The following is a 26143-nucleotide window of genomic DNA, read 5'->3' as shown; positions in this document are numbered from 1 at the left end:
CTGCATACTTCTACTCACACACCTGAAACAAGTTCCCTACCTTAGCAGTGAATTACCTGTGAAGAGGAGACTCACCCCGAGGGGGAGTCCTTCAGCCTTCGCTCACAATTTTGTCAGATCTGTGATTGATTTCTTCTCCATAAAAGTTAAACCTGAGCACTAGATGGGCACACTGAAAGAGATTTTCTCACAGACATGGCTTTAGAGAAACGTATGCAATGTGCCGATTCTCCAAGGCGTTTCAGCTTTGTCTGGCTTTTCTATTTTTGCGAAACAGCTGGGACACAGGCCCAGTGAAATAACTCCTTGGTTCCTTGACCACTTGGAAATCAGAGCATGTGGCTAAAGGGAAGATGAGCTGATCACCCAGGTTCGCCTAGAAGTGCCTTCCAGAAGCAGAAACAGACACAGGCTGTTTGAGGACCAGTTTCCGACCGACCGCTCCGTTTCCGTTTCCTTACGGTTGGAGAAATGGAGCCTGTGGGCACTCGCTGTGTGTTCCAGTGGAGTTTCCCTGGAGAGCGGCACAAGACGCCGTATCCTCTGTGCTCTGTGCCTCTGCGCGCTGGAGGCTCAGAGGGGCTCCTCAGCACACCCCGAGTTCCCACCCCACACCCCTCTATCTCCTTGGGACCATTGCCTCTTGTAGTTGAGATCCATCCGGTTACAACCACAGCCCTGGATGCCAGTCTGCAGCTCAGAGCCCCTTCAGCACACACACCGGAGAGTCACAAATCCGGGGTGTCCACCGTGGCAGTGTGCCGACCACATGTATGATTCTGGAGCGTGAAGAGTCTCGAGGTGAGTACTGCTGATCACTGAGGGCTCTGCTGTTGGATTAGACTTTTTTCATAGCAATAAGAGCATTCAAAAATTCTTCTAGAAGGTGGAAACTCTCTGGAACAAAGGTCCTAGAGAGACATCCTTAAATGTCAGTGGAGTTAGAATCATTATTCCCTAGCAAAGCAATTCTTAAGGGCTATAAAGTCACCTATGAGTTTGTTGCATATTACTGGGCTGTCCATTCCAGAGTCTAATTAAAAGCTCTGCAGTGGGTCCAGAACCTGGAGTTTTGGCAAACACCCAGGGAATTTTGAAGCAGAGACTGTATGGCTATACTGGAAGAGTTTTAATCAATGCCCAAGAGATCATGCAGGCTCCTTTACTCCAACAGGACTGCGGAGGATCAGTTTTTCCCCCTCTGGGAAGCAAATTTCCCATCTCGGCCATGTTTTGTGTTCTGGACTAACTGGGTATATTGCTGTCTCCTTCTCTCTGTCCCCTTCTGCTGTGGATTCCAGAAACCCACTGCATCTCATGCTTCTCAGGGTTTAATTACCTTCAAATGCAATGAGGTGTTAATTCTGATAAGGAAAACACTTTGATTTCCTAGATATCTCAGGTACAGTACACTAGCTATTTCCATTTAAAAGCCAGATTTAAAGGGCTAGGAAAAGAGATGTCTTCAGATTGAATGGTCTGACATAAACCTGGTTGGCTCAAAAAATCTGAAACATTTTAATGTTAAGATCCTTCTTGCATCCACGTGTTTCTTTCACACACTGCGAATATTGTCTGTTTTAGTTGTATAAATATAGAAGAAAAAGGACTGAAAGTAAAAATGCAGATTTTTTTTTTTTTTTTTTTTTGAGTATCCACAATAGCTAGACACGGGAGGGATCTAGGAAAACTCTTCAAACGACATAAAAGTGTCACCACCTGCCGCAGCAGAAATAGTGGGCACTTCTCAGCATCAACCACGCCCAAATTTTGTTCCAAGAAAATAAATTAAATGGCATTCATTTCAGGGCAATGGACTGAGCCTCTAAAATCCAACCCTTTCTTTTCCATGTAATTGGTGCCCCCTAGTGGCTGAAGCTCCAATACTTTGGCCACCTGATGCAAAGAACTGACTCATTGGAAAAGACCCGGATGCTGGGAAAGCTTGAAGGCAGAAGGAGAAGGGGACGACAGAGGATGAGGTGGTTGGATGGCATCATGGATACAATGGACATGAGTTTGAGCAAAGTCCTGGAGATAGTGAAGGAGAAAGGAAGTCTGGAGGGCTACAGGCCATGGGGTCTCAAAGAGTTGGACACAACTGAGTGGCTAAAGAACAAGTGGCTGAAAGGGCCTTCCCTCAGCCTGGAGGTGGATGGTCTCAAGAACAGATCCAATCAACTCTGTCTCTCAAATTCAGGTTTTAGAGCTGTGCCCTCAGTTGCTTGTGAGACCATCAGGGATTGAGGACCAAGATCGGAAGTGAAGGGAACTTCACTGATTTGCCATTGCAATGTGCTAAGCATTCCCCATGCATTGTGTCATCAAATCCTCAAAAACCAAGGGGACTAAGCTTCCCTGGGTGGCTCAGAGGTTAGAATGTCTGCCTCCAATGCGGGAAACCCGGGTTCGATCCCTGGGTCGGGAAGATCCCCTGGAGAAGGAAATGGCAACCCACTCCAGTATTCTTGCCTGGAGAATCCCATGGACGGAGGAGCTTGGTGGGCTACAGTCCACGGGCTCACAAAGAGTCAGATGCAACTGAGCGACTTCACTACCATCAGCATCCCATTTTACCGTCAGGTAGTGGAAGCAGCAAGGTCATGTGTCTGAAGTCATTATACTGGTACCTGCAAAGCCAGGATCTGAAGCGAGCTTGACTTGACCCCAGTGCTCACGCCTTCCTCCAGCGCCCAGTAAAACAACCAAAAGGAAAGGGAACGGTGGGACCCGCTGCCATCAGAGCATCCGGGGGTAGGAGAGAGCTGAACCTTCTGGGCCTCTGCGGGTACCTTTGTCCACATCAGCCTGGGATGGAAGGATGTTCCCCTTTTGCCAAAGATTCCTGTTGCTTTTCCAGCCCCTCCTGAAAAAAGCTACAGACTGCACCAGAGTGTGCAGTGGAGACCCCCTTGGGGACTCAGTTTCCCTCCGAATATGTATCCCAGCAGCATTTTGTCTTCAGCAACTGCTGAGTTGATGATCAGGGCAGGTTTCCCTTTCTTCTAGAAAAAAAAAAATCCACCCTTAAAGAGATGTTCTGATCTTTTCCTCATTTCTGGTCACATACACTGTTATTCCTCAGATCCTTACCATAACCCCTCTGATTCTACACTGAAACTGATTTCACACTGAAACAAAAGCCGAGTCTGTCCTGTGGGTAGTGCAGGTTACGTGTCATTGGACTAAAATGATTGGTGTATAGTTAGGGTACATTGAAAGTCTGGTAGGGTGCTTCACTCCATCCATCCTGATGGAAGGGTAAGGACCAAGAAGAATTCGTTCAATTATATGAAATTAATGAAACTGGAGAATAAGTAGCTGGAGTGACTTAAACAGTAAGAACTAGGTCAATCGCCCATTTAAAACCTTGAGGTTTGCTCTAAAGTCATCATAAACCTACTTCCCTAAGAAAATTTATTTTCAGAGGGAAAATGCTAGAAGGTGAGCCCGAGTCACTGTATTTTGATAAGACAGGCATATTTGAAGCTGAGGACATCTTGGTACTTGTAGAGCTAAGCTCTGCCTTGGAGAATGCCAAGGAAAGCTGGTTGAGTCCATCTACTCAGGGATAGGTGAAGTCCACGTAGGCACCACCTGCCCAAGACCTCCCAAGAGCAACCCCAGGACACAGGGGGCTCAGGAAGCTACCGAGGATCACGCAGATGGTGGGGCTGTCGCTCCTTTCCACGGCACAAGGCATCACTGCAGTGGGGAATGGTCTAGAAAGATGACAGCATCTCAGCACAGAGCCACCTGCTTGAAAAGGGGTACCTTGGCTTCAAAGGCAGCCAGAGTCAAGCGAGGGTTTAATTCTAAAGAATCAATGTTGTCTACTGGGTACTTCAGAGCAAGGAAAACGTGCAAAAGAAAGGTGTGTCTTTCGTTCCAGTTGCGTTTGTCAAGAGTCCTGTGGCTGTGGGGCGTCTAGAGAAGAGGAAGCCCACGCCACACACAGAATGAGGCTATGCAATGAAAGCTGGGTTGAGAACCCCACAAACCAAAGCCCGTGGGTATTACTAAACCACAGATGGAACCAGAATTGAAAACAAGACAATTTATCAACACCAATAATCAGCAACAGTTGCAGTGGATTGATAGGGGAGAATTAAAACTCAGAACTCTGGCTTGTGAGATCATTGAACATGGAATAAAATTGCAGCATTAAAACATTCCTAGAATAGCAGGCGTGCAAGAGCACACTTGGAATAAGGGCCCAGCCTGCAGAAGCTTCCCAGGCAGCTCAGACGGTCAAGAATCCGCCTGCAGTGCGGGAGACCCAGGCTCAACCCCTGGGTAGGGAAGACCCCCCTGGAGCAGGGAGTGGCAACCCATTCCAGTCTTCTTGCCTGGAGAATCCCATGGACAGAGAAGCCTAGTGGGCTACATTTCATGGGGTCACAAAGAGCCAGACATGACTGAGGGACTAACACTTGTACAGAAACTCAGTGTACTGTGCCCTCAAGATCCTTCCTTTCAGCAAGACACCAAGAGAGCACAGCAGCTGAGTACCCACCAGAACATGAACTGTGTTCACTACAGAGGACCAGGCTTTCAAGTTAACAGAATTACCTGTGCAGAGCTGTGGCCCTGGGGACTTAAAGGCTTCAGTTTGCTTTAATACCTTTTAACAAGGTGTGTGTGTGTGTGTGTACAACACACTCCTGTTTGGCTCCTGTTTGTTCATCTTCTGAGATCATCTTATCTCCTCCAAAGCATCTTCCAACTCCTTTCTCTGAGCCCGCTTGTATATCTCTCTGGATTGCCAACCACCCACCACCTCTTCACAACTGCAGTTTCCAGAAAAACCCCATCCTCCTAGAAGCCTAAAGAATCATGACTGTTTTGCCTTGGGGTAGAAGAGTCATTCTCCACTACTTTACAGAAAACCAGAAAGCATGAGCATCAGGTATCTTCCTGTTGAACGCTTCAGTGCGCTGCACGACCGTGCTTTTTCTGCAGTCACTGCTTGTTCACTAATTCATACAGAGGAATGTTTCACATACTGTGAAGCGCTGATGAATCAGAAGTGTGAGTCTCTTGGGGGTTCCCCAGATGTTAAGAAAGGGAATCAAAGGACATTATATCACATCAGGGAAGATTCACTAGAGAACGTGGTCATCCTGCTGGCATTATCTGTGGAGCTCTGGTATGAATATTTAAGCCATTCTAAGCCATTCCCTTAAACTTAACTGGTCTTAATTTTTACATTCTTAACTCTAGAAGCATTTTTCAACTGTTGTCTCCCACCTACACAGCCACATTTTCTTAAAAGCCCAGGAAGCAGAACTTCACTGGAGACTAGGAAGAGGAAGATTGTCAGTACATAGCTGCAAAAGCTATTGTAATTCCTTAAAGCCTCTTTAGGGAGGCATATTGCCAAGACTGTTATTGTTTCAATAAGATGATGCAAATCAGATGCAGACTTATTAAGCTTTGGAAAATGCCTAGCACATACGAAAGATATCTGTGCAATGAGGTACGATAAGAATTTTTATGGATGGAAGCTTTGCAATTAAGTACGTGTTCACTATTATGGAAACAAATGAGAACAAACAATAAAAGGAGCTTTAAGGGAATTGCCACAGAGCCACCTGGATGGACTCCTCATGAGCTGGTACTCTATGTAGGTCATGGTATAAACATTCACATTATTCCAAAAGAACTTCCCTCATTTCCAAGGTTTATAACATTGTTGAAAGCTGAAGTACGTGGATCCACTGACGTTGGCAAAATGGGTCGTTTTTTCACCCCATTCAAGAACCTACTGTCTCTTACCCGTTAAATGGATTCTTCACAGCCCACTGGGTGAAAACCAAGACCCTCACTCATGGCCCCCAGTGACAGCCCCTTGGCTCCAGCTAACCCACTTCCACCATTCTTTGCAGATTTCTCATTCCACATTACTAGTGAGAAGAGTGTGGAATGAAGAATTCACCTGTCTCTTCTCTGAAAATTCATGCCCTTGACTTTCTTTAAGATTGGTTGGAGGGCTTCCCCAATGGCTTGATGATAGAAGAACCTGCCTGCCAATGTGGAGGACGTGGGTTTGACCCCTGGTCCTGGAACCTGCTGTATGCCAGAAGCAGCTAAGCCCATGCACCACAGCTATTAAGCCTGTGCTCCAGAGCTGGGGAGCTGCAACTTCTGAAGCCCGTACTCTGCAACAGGGGATGCCACCTCAACGAGAAGCCGGTACGCGGAAACTAGAGAGGAGCCCCCACTGGCTGCAACTAGAGAAAAGCCCACATAACCCAGCACAGACAAAGAAATAAATAAAATGATATAAGAAAAGATCTGATAGCAAAGAGGTTTCAAAAAGCATTCTTCTACTTTTCCCTCCAATAATTTTATAATTCATTCTTTATTCACTGCCTCCAGCACTTACAGAAATAATTTATGAAATAGAATATTGGTCTTTTTTACATTTTATTGGAAACATCTCCTCAATTTCACAGGTGTGTATATTTAATAATCCAATAATTTCTTTGAAATGGAACTCTATGTCTTCCTTTAGAAAAAATTACAGTATCAAGCATTATCTGGAGTCAGAATAGTGAATCCTATCATGGCCATCCAATCAGTTTGTCTTGACTGTTCCATTCTCAAGCTGAAGTTCATGGTCCTGCTTCATGCTCATCAACACACAAAGTTGTGCTGATGTTGCCTTTCTTTAAACATGCCTTGCCTATACTTCACACCACCTTCAGTTGCTACCCTTTTCCTCTGTTATTTTTACATCAAAACTGCTCCCAAGAGTTGGCTACCGTTACTGTTTTCCCACAGTAAGTTCTCCCTCCAGCCTGTTTCATTCAGGATTTTGGAAATCACTCTGGTTGAAATCACCTGCAACTTCCGTCTCACCACATCCCCTGTGAAAGTCTCATCCTTCATCTCATTAACATCTTTATCAGCGTTTGACCCTGATAATCCTTCTCTCCTCTTTAGACATTCAGAAGACCACATCTCTACACTGTTTTCTCACCTTCTCAGTTTCACTGGCTGGTATCTACTCCTCTTCCTGACCTCTAAGCACTCTCCTAGTCTTCTTTTTTTTTTAACTTATTTTATTTCATGCAGGAATACAGACAATTAACTGGAGAAGGAAATGGCAACCCACTCCAGTATTCTTGCCGGGAGAATCCAATGGACAGAGGAGCCTGGTGGGCTACAGTCCACGGGGTGGCAAAGAGTCGGACACGACTGAGCACGCGGCACACACAGTTAACAGTGCTGTGATAGTCTCAGGCGCTTAGCAGAGCAACTCAGCCATACGTACACATGCATCCCTTCTCCCAGGAACTCCCCTCCCATCCAGGCTGCCACCTGACACTGAGCAGAGTTCCCTGTGCTCTGCAGTGCGTCCTTGTTGGTTATTTTTATTTATGGCTGCGTGAGGTCTTCGTTGCGGCCTGCAGGCTTTTCACTGCGGTGTGTGAGCTCTTTGTTGCAATGTGCAGGCGTCTCTCTAGTTGTGGTACCCGGGCTTAGATGCGCTAGGGCACATGGGATCTTAGTTCCCTCTGTGTGATGTGCTCAGTTGCTCAGTCATGTCTGACTCCTTGGGGCTCGGTGGACTATAGCCCACCAGGCTTCCCTGCCCGTGCAATTTTCCAGGCAAGAATGCTGGAGTAGGGTGCCATTTACTTCTCCAGAGGATCTTCCCCACCAAGGGATCAAACCCGCGTCTCTTTAGTCCCCGTATTGGCAGGTGGATTCTGTAACACTAGAGCCACCTTTCTCAGTTCCTTGACCAGGGATCACACCCAAGTCTCCTGCACTGGAAAGCGGGTTCATAACCACTGGACTGCCAGGGAAGCCCTTGTCCATTTAAATACAGCAGCACGTACTTGTCAGTCTCCAGCTCCCTAACCATCCCTAACACGCTCCTAGTCTTGACTGAATTCCTTAAGCCATTCAAGCTTACTTCGGGATCCCGATTTCAGCCATCTTTATTCTAGAGCATTTCTCAAGTGCCATCGTTTCCCAGTCTCCCAAAAGTATATGGAACTCTGTTCTTGGCCCTCGGCTCAATCTCTATTTATTCCTTAGGTAATATTCTCCAGTTGCCTTCCTTGAGTTACCATCTGTATGTTGATGGCTCCAGTTTATATTTCCAACCTCACCTTTCCCCTGAGCTCTCAGCAGCTGGATACACAAGTCTCCCGGATGCTTCCTTCTGGCAATCAGCTAAAAGGCTGGAAACTTAATCTTCCAGTTTTACCTGTCTTTCTGTTTCTGGTTACTGCTGTGTTCTGCTAATGAAATGGACTAGTATGAGATTTTAAAGGTAAGGGAGAAAAATTATATATTCTTATCCCATGTGCATCAATGTTGGACATTGGAGCTCTGGCAGACAAGTTTTTTTCAGTGACCTCTGGGAGGTCCATTGAGACTATTCTTCTCAGGGGCAGTTGCAACCATCATCTCAGTTTCCTGTAGTTTCCTAATATCTGGTGGGAGGCAACTGCTCCTAAATTCACTGGACCAAACAGTGGTGGCAGAACTGAGCACTGTCGGTCACCTCCCCTAACTTGTGTTTCCTCAGCTCTTCTGAGGTTTCTGGAAGCTCTCAGTTCCTTCTATCAAGCCTCTTTCAAGTCAAGACACCTGGAGTAATTTCTTTTTTTTTCTTCACGAAAACCCTCAGTGATATAGTTACCCATCCTCTTTAGCTAACATTTACCCAGTTGCAAAAAACAAAAATTTGGGATTCATCTTGACTCCTCACTTTTCTCTGTACACCCCACATTCAGTGCAGCAAAGCATCAGCCTGGATTCTCCTCCAAAATATACGCTGAATCTTACTCTTCCGCACCCAAAATGTTCTCATTTCAATGAGAAAATCTGTTTACCAAATTTCTTTGGGATTATCTGTGTTCTCCACCAGAATGTTCACAAGATGGCTTGGTCAGCAAGCTTGCCACTGTGTCCCATTGCTTAAATTTCCATCTAGCACGTAGTAGGCATTCTATAAAAGCTGACTGAATGCATAACTGGATTGCATTGCTCCTCCCTTCAGAAACAGTGAGCCTTCCAAGAGGCACAGCTAGTCACACCCGTAAGACACTGAGAAAGTCAAAAGGAAAACTCAAGAATGTCAAGGTTGTGAAGGACAGAGAGCATTTACCTAAATATACCTAAACTCTTACGGGGAATTCATCTGAAAATAAAGAGAAAAACTATTTCGTATGTCCCTCCCTGAGTAGCAGTTTCTCTGTGCATGTGTTTTCAGAAGTTTCTTAACTATACTGTGTCCACGTATAACATTCTGAAGTTGATTAACACAGCTGACTCCCTGGGAGGAATCCACCTAACGGATTGACCCTTGATAAGTGAATGTATATCATGTGTCAAGGTCAATGCTATGCGCTACTCAGGTAATATAGTGAAGAATAGAAAGTCAGTGGAGAACAGAGAGCAATGGAAAATTACAAGTTAAGAAATACTGTCATCTAATGGCCAATGAAACTTATTTGACTGCCAAGTTTTTGCCTTGGAATTATTTCTGAGGAGCCAAAATTAGCAGGGAGGTTTGAAAGACATTGAGCAAGAAGTTCAGAATGAAATGCAGGAGGCTTGCCCTCCAAGAGCTAGTAAATAGTTGCATATTTGCATGTTAACTCTTCCCCCCACCACCAAGGGTGTAATTGCTTCCATGTGAACGCTTCTTAATGTCAGCTCAAGATGCTAAACTGCTCATTTTCCTGGTGACTGATGATCTCATAGCTCAGGGCTGTAACTATTGGAGAAGCTGTACCATCTCTTAATAAGCATACTTATCTCTGCTAAGTAAGATGGAGAATATGCTTGCTGCAGAAAGCATCAATCTAATGCTAAGTCTTTTGCCCTGAGCAAGGAAGCAAAGTGAAGTTATACTTCATAATACTAATTAAGTACTCTTGCCTGGAAAATCCCATGGACAGAGGAGCCTGGTAGGCTGCAGTCCATGGGGTTGCACAGAGTCAGACACGACTGAAGTGACTTAGCAGACATGAATAAATTCATGCTATTAATAATAATAACTGTGAAAGATATTAATTCTGTCCTCCAATTATTTCATTTATCTCCCTTCCAGACATATCATTGACTTTTTTCCTGCTTCCCTTAAGGCCCCACTTGACTACTTAAGTATTTCCAGCCAACAAGTTCTAAGAAAAAAAATGAGATAGTCATCACTGCAGTGAGGTCTATCTTAACTGAGACAAGCAATTACTGAGTGCCAGAAACTTTGTATTAAAATTACTTGTATTAACTCATTATTTCTCATAATATTCTTACAATGTAGTCATTTTTATTATTCCCATTTTACAGACAAGGTAACTGAAGCCTAGAGTGGTTAAGTAGTTTGCCCACAAAGCTCCCAAGTGGCAGAGTTCAGGTTTAGATCTATCGAGACAAATCTATCTCCAGGACTTATGCTCTCAATCTTTCCAGTGTTGAGAAGGTCTTCTTCTGTGTAAGGAAGCAAAGCAAAGCCACATATTTGAGGTAAAGGACATTTACATGTGATGGTCAATGACTCAAATCTGGGCATCCATCGTAGCTTTTTATTTAAGATGGTCTTTTTTAAAATGCTATTTTATAAATGAAATTGTATTAGGGTTTTCTCAATAAGATATTCCTATATAGCTACATAGAGATAGGCGCATCATTATATAGGTAGGTATAAGATATAATCTATATCACGTACAGATGTGAGAGTTGGACCATAAAGAAGGCTGAGCGCTGAAGAATCAATGCTTTCAAATTGCAGTGCTGGAAAAGACTCTTGAGAATCACTCAGACTGCAAAGAGATCAGACCAATCAACCCCAAAGGAAATCAACTCTAAATATTCATTGGAAGGACTGATGCTGAAGCTGAAGCTCCAAATACTTTGGCCGACTCAGTGGAAAAGACCTTGATGCTGGGGAAGGCAAAAAGAGAAGGGGGCAGCAGAGAATGTGATGGTTAGATAGCATCACCAACTTAACGGACATGAATCTGAGCAAATTCCATAAGATAGTGAAGGACAGGGAAGCCTGGCATGCTGCAGTCCAGGGGTTGCAGAGAGTTGGACATGACTTAGCAAATGAACAACAACAACAATATCTATATAGGTGGGTATTGATAGATACACACAGAGAGAAACAAAGATATAGAGGCAGAAAGACAGATATTGAGGGGAAAGAGAGAAAGAGATTTTCAGGAATTGACTTGGGCAAATATGGAGGCTAGCAAGTCTATGACTGCAGTGAGGGACCCAGGAGAGCTGAAAGTGCAGACGAAGCATGAAAGCATTCTGCCAGAGAATTCCGTCTTGCTGAGAGAGGTTCATCTTTCTGTTCTATTCAAGTCTTCAACTGATTGGTGAGGCCCACACACATTATGGACAGCAGTCTGCTTACCCTCAAGTTCACCAATTTAACTGTTCATGTCATCCAAAAATGCCCTTCAAGTTGACACATAAAATGAACCATTTCAGGAATACAGACCCTAGAGAGGGTGGCTCAACAGTCTAGGGCTACGTGGCCAAGCCCACAAAAGAGCCCAGGTTCTCTGGTCTCCCAGTCAGCATGACGACAACACCACACCATCTCCCTGTGAGGCCGTGAGAAGCCTCTCCCACCCCCAAGGGAAGGTGTGAGAAGAGAGCTAAGGCAGCCTGTTTATGCAGCACTACGGCCGCCTGGCAAGGATGTAAAGGAACTCCAGTGCTTTTTTGTTGATTCTTTGATAGGTTGATGTTTCGATGAAAAGGTTTTAATACTAACTTTGGGTTTTATTTGTTCTTTCTCTAGTTACTTTAAATGTAAGATTATGGTATTTATTTGGGATTTTTTTGCTTATTTCCTGTGGTAAGCTTGTATCGCTATTAACTTCCCTCTTAGAACTGCCTTGGCTGGGTCCCGTAGATTTTGTTTTTGGTGTATGTGTGTCCCATAGACTTTGAATCATCATGTTTTCCTTCTCATTTGTCTTCAGGTGCTTTTTTTTTTTTTAATTTCCTCTTTGATTTCTTCAGTGGTTCATTGGTTGTTTAGTACCATATTGTTTAGCCTCCATGTGTTTGTGTGTTTTGCAGTTTTTCTTTTTTCCTGTTGTTGATTTCTACCCTCATAGTGTTGTGGCCAGAAAGATGCTTGATACAGATTTTTGTTTTCTTAAATTTGCTAAGGTTTGCTTCGTGGTTCAGCATGTGGAGAATGTTTCATATGAACTTGAAAACAATGTGTATTCTTCTGCTTTCAATAGAATATTCTATAAATGTCAATAGCATTGTTCTGTCTTTTATCATTCAGAAGCATGGTGACACAGGAAGCCCAAAATAAGGCTTAAAATTAGGTAAAGCATACGATTTTTCCAAACTCTGGGACTTTTGTTTATGAGAACTATTATTTAACCTCCTCAATTAAAAGAAATTGGATCTAGTCCATGATAAAGAATAGGAGACAGATTAAACTTGAGCTTATCAGAAAATTACATTTTAATTGGTTCTTTCATTTTAAGAGTTCCTGGCTTCTTCCCAAATGATCCTTCTTGTCTACCTGCCACATGCCACTCTTTGTGACATTAGCAAAGCACTTGTCAAACATTGTGCTTAGTGTATGTAATATTGATGATCAACTCAGAGTGCTTGGAAATACATGATCTTGATCAAGGTTAAAGGCATTGTTTCATCGTCTATACATGTAACAGACATATTTAGATAAGACCTAGACAGGAAAAACCTCAGGGCACAGATTCTGTCTCTGCAGAGATTATATAACCAGGATATCTGTGAGAACTGAAATGTTCGAGAAGTTTATCCAAAGTCAGCCATTTTTTTTCACCTTATGATCCCACTGACATGCTATTTGTATGTCAATAGCTAATTTCTACATGGAGCACTTCTCAGGTGCAAAGCACTACGATTTCTAAGACTGATGATTTTTTTCTTACACATCCCTAAGGCAGGTATTTCTATGACTAATTTACAGATGTGACAACTAAAGGTAAAGAAGGTAAGTTACCATCTCAACATCACTCTCCTGGTAAGCACTGGAGCCAGAAGCTGAAGCTCTCATCATTTAGGCTGCAGCTTGCTGACGTTTCCTGCAAAGGGCCTGCTGGTAAAGACGGTAGGTTCTGTGGGCTATACATTTTATATTGCAACTACTCAGCTCTCCAACTGTAGCCTGAATGCAGTCATAGAAAATAAGCAAATAAATGAGCATAGCTGTGTTCCCGTTAGACTTTTAAGGACATTCCTGCATCATAAAAAGTAAGCAACAAGCCAGATTTGCTCCATGGGCTATAATTTGCTAAGCTCTGATCAAGACCACCACAGAGGAACTTCCCTGGTGGTCCAGTGGTTAAAAATCTGCCTTGTAATGCAGGGAACTCAAGTTCAATCCCTGGTTGGGAAACTAAGATCCTACATGCTGCAGAGCAACTAAACCCATGCACTGCAACTACTGAGCCCACGTGCTATGCAGGAGCCCATGGGCTACAGCATAAGATTCCGCATAATGCAATGTAGATACCACGTGCTGCAACTAAAACCCGATGCAGCTAAGTAAATAAATACGTATTTTTTAAAAGACCATCACAGTGTCTGACTTGAGAGAGAATTATAGAATGAATACAAGAATTAGGAATGAAACCCATTTCTTCTACTAACCCATCATAAAGCTGTAACTGCCAGTATTGGAAAGACAGACCATATGTCTACTCATAAGTGGGTTTAAGAATCAAAGAACCTGCAGCCAAAATGTCAAGATGTGTGCATAGAAGAAAATGGCCTTAGTGAAAGTGAAAGTCGTTCCGTCGTGTCTGACTCTTTGCAACCCCATGGTCTATACAGAATAGAATTCTCTGTGTCAGAATAATGGAGTGGGGGTAGCCTTTCCCTTCTTCAGGGGATCACCCCAACCCAGGGATCGAATCTGGGTCTCCCACATTGCAGATGGATTCTTTAGTATCTGAGGCACAAGGGAAGCCCAAATGACCTTAACCTTGACCTAAAGTTCTATTTGAGAATATTTGTGCTGGGAGTAGAAAGAGGTGAGGAAAATGATTGCAACTTTCAGAACATATATGTAGGACCATGCTCTAGGGGAAGAATTAGTTTTTTCTGTTTTTTTTTTTTTTTAATCTGTTCTAGCAAGACTGATAGTGGAACATCACCTTGCCTTTTATAAAGCCAGTAGAGTAACTTTGAGCTCAAAGGGGTATGTAGCTGCCTGTAGGTGACTAGTGGGGCAGCTCTCCTTCCTGAAGAAAGGGGTCCAATCAGACTGTTGGAATGTGAGAGCCTGGGTTCTCTGCACTTTAGGAGGATGGAGCAAGAGGAAACCTCTTAGTCCATAAGCTGCTCACCAAAGTCTGAGAGCCTCAGCTCCGAGCATCATCATTGACCCTTGAAGGAGCATAGAGGTTAGGACAGGGACCAAGGTCAGCAATTGCCCTTTAGTCTTCCAAGTGGATTCGATCAGGGAACCCAGAAATCTTGATGCCTTCAGTTCGCAGTCCCCTGGACTCCCAGATTCCCAGCAGAAATAGGAGGGAAACTGGAAGTCCAGCTTGGAGACTAGTTACCCAAGAGCAGGTGGCAGGGTAGGGACTGGTTGAGTGAGAGCTCTGATGTGGGACTTGAGGAGCCCTAAGCTCATCAACACTAATTCTGTTTATTGACCTTGAGAGATGAGCAAAGTGAGAAGAGGAAATCAAAAGAAATATGCATTTGAAAAAGTGTTACGTTGCCTATGTTCTCTGCCTAATTCCCAAGAAGCAATAATTGGGATTGCTTGCAATCACCCAGTGTCACATTCGCTTTCTTTCTAGTGCATTTATTCTCAAGTCCACATCCTTGGGCTCTGTGGTTGCAGCTCTGATGAATGGGTCTGTCTCCATGAGCTGCCCGTACATTTTTGCATTATCGCTTTCTCATCATTCTTCAAAGATGTATTACCTTCTCTTAACAAAGGAGAGGACATTGCTCCCAGGAGGCGACACTTTAGACCAGACAGCAGCTCTGGGTCTTTTGTCTGCTTGGGTCTTCCAGGTCCTTGTATTAGCATGCTTTATATTCTTATGCTTTACATCTGGGGCCTGGCTAACAAAGACTGCTCCTCCCAGAGGCAAGCCAATTCCCAGAGATAGTGGATGATTCACCCACAAGCATACCTTACATACGCAAGTCAACCGACCCAGAGCCCATGCCTTAACCACCTCCCACAGGCCAGGCCGCTCTTCCCTGGCCCTAATCAGTTAGGGGCCAGCTACAAGGCAATCTGAGACAGACCTTATACTTTGGAGACCACTGAAATTACTCAGATGGGTTAATCCTCCGCCCACTTGCTATGTCTCATCCTTCCCTTCCCACGAAGACCACAATGAAGGCTTTCACCCACATTTTGCTCCCTTCCTCTCTCTGCCTCCTGACTCACCCTGGTGCGTCCCACGTGGCCCCACGTGGTGTGACGTTGCCCCATCTCTCAGTGACTGTGAGAAATGAACTCTCTCTTCAGTGGCTGTTATCTCTGGATTTCTAATCTTGAATAACAATAAAGCCTACATTTTAAACCAGTCATGTCTCCCCAAATTCTGCAGAAACGCAGATCCTATAAAAGTTTAAAATGACACAAACTTTCATGTGTAAAGTTTTCCTAGCCCAAGTGTGTGATGAAATGCCATTGGTGGGAGAGACCCTGGCTTGAGAAACAAATTTTGGAGCTTGAACTTCGATTTCCGCTCCTGCTGCTGGATACCTGGGTCTGACTCAGTTTCTGCATCTGCAAAACAGGGGCTCAATCAGGACCCAACTCACTGGACTGAAAAATGCACCAAAAGTGTGCGTTATGCAATGAACGCTCAAAACTACTCTTGTTGTTGGCAACACTGTTTTTTCTCAATATTTGATTACCTCAATGTTTTTTAACCAGTAGGGCAAATTTTATCTGCATGAAGATTGCCATTTTTCCTTTTCCTCAACTATTGTTTTAAGCATTTGATTATCATATGGTCATTAGAAAGGGCACGGACCTTCTCATTAATTACTATGGCTTCTAAACCTTTGGGTCACAGCTTGACTAAGACATAAAGCAAACTTGAAAGTTAGGGCACCCAAGAGCACTTCTACAGAACCCAGTTTGAGAAGCCCTGCATTAAAAATTAAATACTGTCAGTAGAGGTGATTGCTTTATGTTGACAGATTCATAAACTCTAATACAAATGGAACCCTGAAATGTTGCAATTCCTGGGTTGTTACCCAAATAACCTATGGCATGACTATAAATGCATGAAAGCAGATGGAATCTAAATGAGATGAAGTGGAAAAACTTTTCCAAGAGAGATCCCCATGGATCCCCAAGGAATGTAATTACGAAGTAATTTGAATCATCTTTTAAATTCCAAGAAATTCAGGGTTGAAGCCTTCTTTTACAAAGAGACAGTTTTCCTCTGGAAGCACAACTTATATAAGAGTCATCTTTCCAGTCCAAAGTATTTAATTGCCCGCCAATTTGCAAACCCCAACTCTCTGGCATGACTACTAACTCAATAGTGAGAAAGAATTTGCTGTTCCTCACTGGTACCACCAGTGCCAGTTTCATGAGTTTGTGACGCCTGACTCACCCAGGGTCCTGTTCTCAGGGGAGCTCCCCATGTGGTCCAGTCATCTACTGTCTCTGTCATGAAAGTCTTACTGCTTTTTAAACAAAGTACCCGCATTTCTATTTTGCAATGTGTCTGTCACATTATGCAGCCAATTCAAAGACCTTCATTTACTGCCCCTGGATAAAGGGAACACCCCAGAACTAGAGCAACACGGGGAGGCTGCCTTGAGAATTGTATGACACTATCACGCTGTCCTGACAGTGGGCTGGCTGTTCAGAGAGCCCCCCACCACCCCAAGTAGAAATATCAGTGTAATGAGCGCAGTTAGTGAAAATTCAGCACATAGCAACTTACAAAAGATCCACCACATTAATTCAATTGAAAATACCAAAACAAAAAATAAAGGGAAACTCATGCACTTTTTCCCTTCAAACTCCACCATCTGGCTGTTCTTTCTTATTTATCTTAGCATCTGATTCTTTATTTGGCAGCAAATTAATCTGGGTAGTGATCCTTATCGTAGGTCTTCTGAGTGGTTTAAAGGGCTGATTTTGTTACAAGAGGGTAATTCTTTGATGTTCACAGCCTGTTGCAAGTGTGCAGAGCTGGCAGGCAGAAACTGCTGCCTGCTCTATACAAGGTCAATGGTCCAGAGAACTAACGTCTTATATCTAAACAAATAGCCTAGGTGAGGCCAGCCCAAAGCATTCCTTCTTTGTCTTTGACATTCGAAATAGGGAATTGGACCACTCTGTCGATCTTTGATCATTCTGGGAACAGACACAGAGATGAGTGTGGTCCTTAGCATCTACCTGTCTCTTTCCAGAGTCCCTGCTTTCTCCTTGTGAATTATCTCAAATGCCAGGCCTTATTTCCTTGGGTGATGCTCTTGGTTCTCTGATGCACCATTCCTCAGTAGGGGTACCTGTCCTTCCAACCTCCTCCATCTCAGGCCCTGCCTCCTGCAGTCTCAGATATCAGGCCTCGGCCACTTTTCCCTAGAAAGCATGAGGCAAATAGCAGAGCTGATGACTTTGCCATGGAATCAAGGAATGTTTGCATTTCATAAAAGATGAGATTTTTACATACGAACTCTGACCCATAGGGAATGCTCTCACATGTGCACATTCAGTTCTACTTCAAGAGTAACAGAGGCTTGATTTGAGAGTAAGATGGGCTGGGAGAAAGGCTGTATTTTAAACATTGGGAAAAAAAGTCTTACCATTAACCCTTCAACCATGCAGGGGTTAGGGGCACCAACCTTCCATGTTGTTCAAACCACCTTGTAACTTATAATTGGCTGTCCATATCCGAGGTTCCTCCAGATCCAGTTTCTCAACCATAAGTTCAAATAACAGATTATCCTGTAGTACTGTAGTATTCACTATCGAAAAAAATCTGCTTGTAGGTAGACCCATGCAAAGAATATACTCAATCTGATTTCAGTGTTGACCATCTGGTGATGTCCATGTGTAGAGTCTTCTCTTGTGTTGTTGGAAGAGGGTGTTTGCTATGACCAGTGCATTTTCTTGGCAAAACTCTATTAGTCTTTGCCCTGCTTCATTCCACATTCCAAGGCCAAATTTGCCTATCACTCCAGGTGTTTCTTGACTTCCTACTTTTGTATTCCAGTCCCCTATAATGAAAAGGACATCTTTCTGGGGTGTTAGTTCTAAAACGTCTTGTAAGTCTTCATAAAACCATTCAACTTCAGCTTCTTCAGCATTACTGGTTGGGGCATAAACTTGGATAACTGTGATATTGAATGGTTTGCCTTGGAGACGAACAGAGATCATTCTGTCGTTTTTGAGATTGCATCCAAGTACTGCATTTTGGACTCCTTTGCTGACCATGATGGCTGCTCCATTTCTTCTGAGGGATTCCTGCCCACAGTAGTAGATATAATGGTCATCTGAGTTAAATTCACCCTTTCCAGTCCATTTTAGTTCGCTGATTCCTAGAATGTTGACGTTCACCCTTGCCATCTCGTTTGACCACTTCCAATTTGCCTTGATTCATGGACCTGACATTCCAGGTTCCTATGCAGTATTGCTCTTTACAGCATCAGACCTTGCTTCTATCACCGGTCACATCCACAGCTGGGTATTGTTTTTGCTTTGGCTCCATCCCTTCATTCTTTCTGGAGTTATTTCTCCACTGATCTCCAATAGCATATTGGGCACCTACTGACCTGGGGAGTACCTCTTTCAGTATCCTATCATTTTGCCTTTTCGTACTGTTCATGGGGTTTTCAAGGCAAGAATACTGAAGTGGTTTGCCATTCCCTTCTCCAGTGGACCACATTCTGTCAGACCTCTCCACCATGACCCACCCGTCTTGCCCTGGCTTGGTTTCACTGAGTTAGACGAGGCTGTGGTCCTAGTGTGATTAGATTGACTAGTTTTCTGAGTATGGTTTCAGTGTGTCTGCCCTCTGATGCCCTCTTGCAACACCTACCATCTTACTTGGGTTTCTCTTACCTTGGGCATGGGATATCTCTTCACGGCTGATCCAGCAAAGCACAGCCACTACTCCTTACCTTGGACGAGGAGTATCTCCTTACTGCTGCCCTTCCTGACCTTCAACATGTGAAAAGAAGACAGGCAAAAAGCAAAGGAGAAAAGGAAAGATATAAGCATCTGAATGCAGAGTTCCAAAGAATAGCAAGAAGAGATAAGAAAGCCTTCTTCAACGATCAATGCAAGGAAATAGAGGAAAACAACAGAATGGGAAAGGCTAGGGATCTCTTCAAGAAAATTAGAGATAGCAAGGGAACATTTCATGCAAAGATGGGCTTGATAAAGGACAGAAATGGTATGGACCTAACAGAAGCAGAAGATATTAAGAAGAGGTGGCAAGAATACATAGAAGAACTGTACAAAAAAGATCTTCACGACCCAGATAATCATGATGGTGTGATCACTAATCTAGAGCCAGATATCCTGGAATGTGAAGTCAAGTGGGCCTTAGAAAGCATCACTACGAACAAAGGTAGTGGAGGTGATGGAATTCCAGTGGAGCTGTTGGAATTCCAGTGGAGCTGTTTCAAATCCTGAAAGATGATGCTGTGAAAGTGCTGCACTCAATATGCCAGCAAGTTTGGAAAACTCAGCAGTGGCCACAGGACTGGAAAAGGTCAGTTTTCATTCCAATCCCAAAGAAAGGCAATGCCAAAGAATGCTTAAACTACCGAACAATTGCACTCATCTCACACACTGGTAAAGTAATGCTCAAAATTCTCCAAGCCAGGCTTCAGCAATATGTGAACCGTGAACTTCCTGGTGTTCAAGCTGGTTTTAGAAAAGGCAGAGGAACCAGAGATCAAATTACCAGCATCCTCTGGATCATGGAAAAAGCAAGAGAGTTCCAGAAAAACATCTATTTCTGTTTTATTGACTATGCCAAAGCCTTTGACTGTGTGGATCACAATAAACCATGGAAAATTCTGAAAGAGATGGGAATGCCAGACCACCTGACCTGCCTGTTGAGAAATCTGTATGCAGGCCAGGAAGCAACAGTTAGAACTGGACATGGAACAACAGACTGGTTCCAAATAGGAAAAGGAGTACGTCAAGGCTGTATATTGTCACCCTGCTTATTTAACTTCTATGCAGAGTACATCATGAGAAACGCTGGGCTGGAAGAAACACAAGCTGGAATCAAGATTGCTGGGAGAAATATCAATAACCACAGATATGCAGATAACACCACCCTTATGGCAGAAAGTGAAGAGGAGCTAAAGAGCTTCTTGATGAAAGTGAAAGAGGAGAATGAAAAAGTTAGCTTAAAGCTCAACATTTAGAAAACGAAGATCATGACATCTGGACCCATCACTTCATGGGAAATAGATGGGGCAACAGTGGAAACAGTGTCAGACTTTATTCTTTGGGGCTCCAAAATCACTGCAGATGGTGACTGCAGCCATGAAAGGAAAGTTATGACCAAGCTAGATAGTATATTGAAAAGCAGAGACATTACTTTGCCGACTAAGGTCCACCTTGTCAAGGCTATGGTTTTTCCTGTGGTCATGTATGGATGTGAGAGTTGGATTGTGAAGAAGGCTGAGTGCCGAAGAATTGATGCTTTTGAACTGTGGTGTTGGAGAAGACTCTTGAGAGTCCCTTGGACTGCAAGGAGATCCAACCAGTCCATTCTGAAGAAGATCAGCCCTGGGATTTCTTTGGAAGGAATGATGCTAAAGCTGAAACTCCAGTACTTTGGCCACCTCATGCAAAGAGTTGACTCATTGGGAAAGACTCTGATGCGGGGAAGGATTGGGGGCAGGAGGAGAAGGGGACGACAGAGGATGAGATGTCTGGATGGCATCACTGACTCGATGGACATGAGTCTGAGTGAACTCTGGGAGTTGGTGATGGACAGGGAGGCCTGGCGTGCTGTGATTCATGGGGTCGCAAAGAGTCGGACACGACTGAGCGACTGAACTGAACTGAACTGAGACTCGTGCAGTTCAAACCTGTGCTGTTCAAGATCAACTATATTTTTTTAAAATGTTGCTTTGAAATCTTATGTTGTCTGAAAAGAAGATAGTTTATTTAACTGAGGCTGTCTCAATACATCTTGCAAAAAGCATTCTGCAAGCAATTGAGCTAAACTGGTGGGTTTCCAAAAGGTATGGTCTGACTTCCCATAGATTTATCTGATATCAATGCGCTTGTTCCACTGATTTCTTATTTCAAATGTCCATCAGCAGATGAGTGGATAAGAAAGCTGTGGTACATATACACAATGGAGTATTACTCAGCCATTAAAATGAATGCATTTGAATCAGTTCTAATGAGGTGGATGAAACTGGAGCCTATTATACAGAGTGAAGTAAGCCAGAAAGAAAAACACCAATACAGTATACTAACACATATATATATGGAATTTAGAAAGATGGTGTTGATAACCCTGTATGTGAGACAGCAAAAGAGACACAGATGTATAGAATGGACTCTTGGACTCTGTGGGAGAGGGTGGGATGATTTGGGAGAATGGCCTTGAAACATGTATACTATCATGTAAGAAATGAATCACCAGTCTATGTTCGATACAGGATACAAGATGCTTGGGGCTGGTGCACGGGGAAGATCCAGAGAGATGATATGGGGTGGGAGGTGGCAGGGGGGTTCAGGATTGGGAACTCATGTACACCCGTGGCAGATTCATGTCAATGTATGGCAAAACCAATACAGTATTGTAAAGCAAAATCAAGTAAAAATAATTTTTAAAAAAAAAATAAGAAAATCAAAAAATTTATTAAACTAGGCAATCAGCAACATCAAAAAATAAAGTTATCCCCAAGTCAATATTTAAAGAAGGTTAACAGTAAAATGCAGCTTAGATAGTCAAGGAACGTTATGAAAGACTTAGAAATGGACAAACACATGAGTGATTCTGCTGTCTAGGGCACCCATCTGCCCTGGCTCTGCTTTTGAACATCTTTGAGCTATTTTACAGTTCTATAAGTTGCAGAAAATAGACTATAATGCAATTGTTTCTTATCTATAATAGAAACTCAAATAAGTCATGTCTTTTGCAGCACTATTTAATAATATCCAGGGGATGGAAGCAACCTAGATGTCCACTGACAGAGAATGGCTAAGGAAGATGTGGATTGATGGAATATTAGTCAGCCATAAAAAAGGAATGCATTTGAGTCAATGGTAGTGAGGTGGAACAACCTGGAGCCCGTTGTCAGTTCAGTTCAGTCACTCAGTCATGTCCAACTCTTTGCGACCCCATGAATCGCAGCACGCCAGGCCTCCCTGTCCATCACCAACTCCCGGAGTTCACTCAGACTCATGTCCATCGAGTCAGTGATGCCATCCAGCCATCTCATCCTCTGTCGTCCCCTTCTCCTCCTGCCCCCAATCCTTCCCAGCATCAGAGTCCTTTCCAATGAGTCAAATCTTCGCATGAGGTGGCCAAAGTACTGGAGTTTCAGCTTTAGCATCATTCCTTCCAAAGAAATCCCAGGGTTGATCTCCTTCAGAATGGACTGGTTGGATCTCCTTGCAGTCCAAGGGACTCTCAAGAGTCTTCTCCAACACCACAGTTCAAAAGCATCAATTCTTTGGTGCTCAACTTTCTTTACATCCAACTCTTTCATCCATATGTGACTACTGGAAAAACCATAGCCTTGACTAGACAGACCTTTGTTGGCAAAGTAATGTCTCTGCTTTTGAATATGCTATCTAGGTTGATCATAACTTTTCTTGCAAGGAGTAAGCGTCTTTTAATTTCATGGCTGCAGTCACCATCTGCAGTGATTTTGGAGCCCCCCAAAATAAAGTCTGACACCATTTCCACTGTTTCCCCATCTGTTTCCCATGAAGTGATGGGACTAGATGCCATGATCTTCGTTTTCTGAATGCTGAGCTTTAAGCCAACTTTTTCACTCTCCTCTTTCACTTTCATCAAGAGGCTTTTTAGTTCCTCTTCACTTTCTGCCATAAGGGTGGAGCCCATTATACAGACTGAAGTAAGTCAGAAAGAGAAAAACAAATACTGTATATTAACACATATGTATGGAATCTAGAAAAATGGTATTGATGAACCTAATTGCAGGTAAAGAATGGAGGTGCAGGTGTCTAGAACAGACTGTGGACACAGGGGTGACAGAGAGGCTGGGACAAACAGAGACAGGAGCTTTGACATATATACACCACCATGTGTAAAGCAGATAACTAGTAAGAAGTTGCTATATACAATAGGGAGCTCAGCCTGGTGCTCTGTGATGACCTAGAGGGGTGGGATGGGAGGAGGGAAGGGTAGCTCAAGAGGGAGGGAATATATGTATAATTATGTCTGATTCACATTGTTAAATGGCAGAAACCAACACAGCATTGTTAAGCAATTTTCTTCCAACTAAAAAATAAATTTAAGGGAAAACAAGTAACCTGTGTCCAGTGGAGATGTAGCTGGTTATCATTACAAGAATATTAACCGATTTTCCCTTTACTTGATGTATTCAGATTTAATTTTTAAAAGTGATAATTGCTAGAAAATGGTTTAGGATTCAAATTGACTGACATTGTGTTCTCTTGTGATAGTAAAAGAATTTACTGCCTGCTACATAGTCCGAGGGGCTTCCCAAGCAGTGCTAGTGGTAAAGAATCTGTCTTCCAACGCAGGAGACATCAGAGACTCGTGTTTGATCGCTGAGTTGTGAAGATCCCCTGGAGGGACATGACAACCCACTCCAGTGCTCTGGCCTGGAGACTCACATGGACAGAGGCGCCTGGAGGGCTGCAATGCATGGGGTCACAGAGAGTTGGACACAACTGAAGCGACTAAGCACAGTAAGTATTGAATCAAATACGAATCTGAGTGTTACTGTGAAGGTATTTTCAGTTGACGTGAACATCTGCAGTCACTTGATTTTAAGTAAAGGGGATTGCCCTCAGTAAGATATTTGGGCTTTGTCCAATTAGTTGAAGATCCTTAAGAACAAAAGCTGAGATATGCCAAGGAAGAGGCAACTCTGCCTCCAAGACTGCCTGAGTTTCTCAGCTGCCAATCCAACCTACAGAGTTTCCGCTGGCTAGCCCTGACATTGCATAAACCAATTTCTTAAAATATACCTCCTTAAAAATTTTTTAAATTTTATTTATTTTTGGCTGTGCTGGGTCTCCACTGCTGTGGGGGCTTTTCTCTAGCTGTGGTGAGTGCGGGGCTACCCTCTATTTGGGGTGCGCAGACTTCGCACTGAGGCGTCTTCTCTTGTTGAGGACCACAGGCTCGAGGGCGTGTGGGCTCAGCAGCTGTCCCTGGCTGGCTCTAGAGCAGAGGTTCGATAGTTTGTGGCGCATGGGCTTAACTGCTCCACAGCATGTGAGATTTTCCCAGACCAGGGATCAAAAACTCGTGTCTCCTGCATTAGCAAGCAGTTTCATAACCACTGAGCCACCAGGGAAGCCCTCTTTTAAGCTTTTAAGAATGTAAATTAAAATATCTCTATCATCTATCTATCTCTCTGCCTCCTCTTGGTTCTGTATCTCTGGGGAACCCTGACTGATGCAGGACCTTATTTCAATATAAACACATTTCACACTGGTGGGAGACAGGTGCAAGTCTGGGTGTCTGTCGTGGCTTGGTTTTTTATGACAATCTTTATGTACATTTTCAGGACAAACTGTGAAATTTTGTGATGAGCTGCTAGGGTTCTGAAATTAGGCAGAGGAAGCAAAAGGATGGGAAACCACCCTTACAGGCATGTTCCCAGGAATGCTTTCCAGCTTCCAATAAACATAATCTTTGGCACACTGACAAATTCACTGATCTGCCTGGGTTCCTGGGCTTCCTAGGTGGCACTAGTGATAAAGAACCCTCCCAGCAATGCAGGAGATGTGGGGTTCGATCCCTGGGTGGGGAAGATCCCCTGGAGGAGGAAATGGCAACCCACTCCAGGATTCTTGCCTGGAGCATCCCATGGACGGAGGAGCCTGGTGGGCTCCAGTCCATGGGGTCACACAGAGTCGAACACGACTGAAGTGATTTAGCACGATGCGCACCTGAGTTTCCCCCATGATTACGTTCATGGAAAACGAAGAGCCACAACCCCCCTCCAGCTCTTTCCACTCTGCTCTTTCTGCGCTGTAATTAAAGCTTTCTAGTATCAGGGACTTCAACCCTTGAAAGATTTTCTTAAGGGAAGGCAAAGAATATAAAGCATCTCAATTTTAATTAAAAGTAAAAGGACCTCATTACACAAGTGAATAAGCTACGGTGTTGATAATTATCAATTCAAAAGAGCAAAAATGGTAATTTCTAGCTAGGAAATACGTACCAGTTCACCCCCCTTATTTAATCCATCCAATTTTAATTTCTTTCTTGTTTATGTAATTGAGGAAGAGCTGCCAGATTGGGGGTGACAGGGCTGCAGCCTTCTGCTTCGAAAGGAGGGGGCTTTCATCTTCATTGTCACAGAAGCAATTAAAGCCTCTGAACTAGGCTGTCTCAGATGGATTTTTCTCCTTTCCACATACTCATCCTGCCAAAAATAAGGAGGTTCATTAACCTCACACTGTTAGGAAACAGGGCTTATCAGGAGAAGTCTGGAATGGGATCCTTCTAGGAGCTGGGAAGGAAGGACCGCTTTTCCTAAGGGGAGCATTCCTCCTGGCTCCCAGGGCATCAGACAGCACGTGACATCTTCCTTCTCTTCAGCATCCATCAGCCCCCTTAGCTCAGTACCCACCGGCACCCTGGTAAGAGAGAGGTTCCAGGAAGCAACATAGTCTCTAAATACTAGCATGCAATGGCAAAGCAATCAAATACTGCCAGGTAACGAGCATGACATTTGGGTTTATTGTACTCAGGTGCTGTATCACAGACTTCAGGACTTCTTCCGAGAGGAGGGCAGGACCAGAGGGGAAGCTGATGAGAACAGTGTGATTGCCCTGAAAAACGGTGTTAAGCCACCAGCCTCTAGTGCTCTCAGATGCCTCATGGTATTTGATAGCTAGCTGGGTTTGTAGCATTTGCAGTATCTTTTCGGCTATTGGGATAATTAATGATGTCCTTTACTAGCCCCATCAAGCTTTGGAGATGTTTTAAAA

Source organism: Capra hircus, chromosome 1 (assembly GCF_001704415.2).
Source record: "Capra hircus breed San Clemente chromosome 1, ASM170441v1, whole genome shotgun sequence".
Classification (NCBI taxonomy): domain Eukaryota; kingdom Metazoa; phylum Chordata; class Mammalia; order Artiodactyla; family Bovidae; genus Capra; species Capra hircus.
This window is presented reverse-complemented; position numbering follows the sequence as displayed.